The sequence below is a fragment of the Entelurus aequoreus genome, linkage group LG10 (assembly GCF_033978785.1).
Source record: "Entelurus aequoreus isolate RoL-2023_Sb linkage group LG10, RoL_Eaeq_v1.1, whole genome shotgun sequence".
Taxonomy (NCBI): Eukaryota; Metazoa; Chordata; class Actinopteri; order Syngnathiformes; family Syngnathidae; genus Entelurus; species Entelurus aequoreus.
Genome location: NC_084740.1, coordinates 54420885 through 54423522, shown reverse-complemented (window position 1 = coordinate 54423522; position 2638 = coordinate 54420885). Strand labels below are relative to the sequence as shown.

The 2638-nt window shown below is 36.8% G+C and overlaps 1 protein-coding gene across 15 annotated transcripts in view; it reads left to right on the top strand.

Annotated features, from left to right (window-relative positions):
* Nucleotides 1-2450: 2450 nt before the first annotated feature.
* The window catches only part of c2cd5 (C2 calcium dependent domain containing 5), a 61425-nt gene continuing 61237 nt past the window's right edge, over nt 2451-2638 (top strand). For all 15 annotated transcript variants that reach the window (XM_062061212.1, XM_062061210.1, XM_062061201.1 and 12 more), the window contains exon 1: nt 2451-2638. This exon is cut by the window's right edge. The gene's annotated coding sequence lies outside the window, so the exon portion shown is untranslated.

The following is a 2638-nucleotide window of genomic DNA, read 5'->3' as shown; positions in this document are numbered from 1 at the left end:
AATCTAATCATCTAGTCAGCTGTGTCTCGCCGTCAGCACATGCTCCGCCCCCATTCGATGGTGCTCATCCTCAGCACCACAGACAGAGGCGGTGACCTTTGTTCCTGGCCACACTTCCCTTCACACACATATTATTTAATCAAAGCGATGACACAAGGTGACATACTGTACATGCAAAATATAATAACAAAAAAAAAACATACATTTGTTGTGAAAAACTCAAATTTAAGAGCAAAATGTATTTTTTCTGTAGACCAGTAGTCTGCAGCCACATGTGGCTCTTGTCGTGGCCCCCCTCAGATTTCTTTTTTTTTCAACAGAATGAGGAAAGTTTGCATTTTTAAAAAGAGTTCTATAATTTCCAATTTTCTGTGAGGCCATGGATGCGCACACGCTGAGTCGTCAGGCACAAATATTGGCTTTCCTGTAAATGAAAAAAATAAAGATGAACACTTTTAAAAAATGTATGAACTGTGTTACATTTTGCGACTCGATACTATTCTTCTTCAGTTAAAGAGGCGGTAAAATGTCTCTTTTAATAGTAAAGTTTGCAGACCCCCGCTATAGTTTATAATTTAGGTTTAGATCAAATATAATATTTACAGTGTGCTTTGCCTGTTCATATGTAATTGTACAAATAATTTATCAATATAATACATCTGATAGTAACATTCTAAGAATAGTAGAATATTACTTAGTAAGACATGAATCAGTGAAACAGTGTAGATGTTATCCCAATATTTTAAATGATTTTTTAACTAACATAAAACGCACCAGTTTATAATCATATTATTGTAATAGTATATTAATTGTGATAAACCACCCATACTAACAAACGATTATATTTGATACATCCGTCTGTAATAAATTACAATGACAAATAAAGTATAAATACTGAAAATATAGTGCTCGCTAAGACATAAGGACGTTACCAAAATGTGACATAAAGGTTGAATCGCGCTGGTGCGTTCGAGGACCATCTAAAAATTATGAACTCAACCCTCCCACTGGACCTACAAATTATTTCACATTCAAAACAGTGTCACTGTACTTAATCAATTAAATTATGTCGTGTGTGGTTTTGTATATGATTCGCCAAAAGTTGAAGTATTTGTCAACTGTGGGTGAAAACCCCTATATGCACTCTCAAACACAGGTTTCCGGGGGTCCTTCAAGGCAACACAGTCTAAACCACATTCATATTGGGGTCTATGATTAGCATTGTGATATTGCGATATACCAGTTAGTATAATACCACCCATACTAACAAACGATTATATTTGATACATCCGTGTGTAATAAGTTACAATGAAAAATAAAGTAAAAATACTGAAAATATAGTGCTTGCTAAGACAAGGACGTTACCAAAATATGACATAAAGGTTGAATCGCGCTGGTGCGTTCGAGGACCATCTAAAAATTATGAACTCAACCCTCCCACTAGACCTACAAATTATTTCACATTCAAAACAGTGTCACTGTGCTTCATTCATTCAACAATGACGTGTGTGGTTTTGTATATGATTCGCCAAAAGTTGAAGTATTTGTCAACTGTGGGTGAAAACCCCTATATGCACTCTTAACCACATGTTTCCGGGGGTCCTTCAAGGCAACACAGTCTAAACCACATTCATATTGGGGTCTATGATTAGCATTGTGATATTGCGATATACCACCCATACATTTAATACATCCGTGTCTAATAAATTACAATGAAAAGTAAAGTAAAAATACTGAAAATATAGTGCTTGCTAAGACCTAAGTACGTTACCAAAATGTGAAATAAACGTTGAATCGCACTGGTGCGTTCGAGGACCATATACAAATGATAAACTCAACCCTCCCACTAGACCTATAAAGGATTTCACATTCAAAACAGTGTCACTGTGCTTCATTTATTCAACAATGACGTGTGTGGTTTTGTATATGATTCGCCAAAAGTTGAAGTATTTGTCAACTGTGGGTGAAAATCCCCTATATGCGCTCTTAACCACAGGTTTCCGGGGGTCCTTCAAGGCAGCACAGTCTAAACCACATTCATATTGGGGTCTATGATTAGCGTTGCGACATTGCGATATACCAGTTAGTATAATACCACCCATACTAACAAACGATTATATTTGATACATCCGTGTGTAATAAGTTACAATGAAAAATAAAGTAAAAATACTGAAAATATAGTGCTTGCTAAGACATAAGTACGTTACCAAAATATGACATAAAAGTTGAATCGCGCTGGTGCGTTCGAGGACGATCCAAAAATGATAAACTCAACCCTCCCACTAGACATACAAATGATTTCACATTCAAAACAGTGTCACTGTGCTTCATTCTTTCAACAATGATGTGTGTGGTTTTGTATATGATTCGTTGAAAGTTGAAGTATTTGTCAACTGTGGGTGAAAACCCCTATATGCGCTGTGAATCCCAGGTTTTCGGGGGTCCTTGAAGGCAACACAGTCTACAGCACATCCATCATGGGGTCCATGATTAAGCATGCTAGTTGTGTGCTTCACATTCACACGTTGAGCGGAGTAACGAGGACGTAACGCCTGAACGGAAGCACTAACAATATCTATATTCCGTCCTATCATCGTGTGCATATATAAACTATATTAACTAGGGCGACATTTGGCTG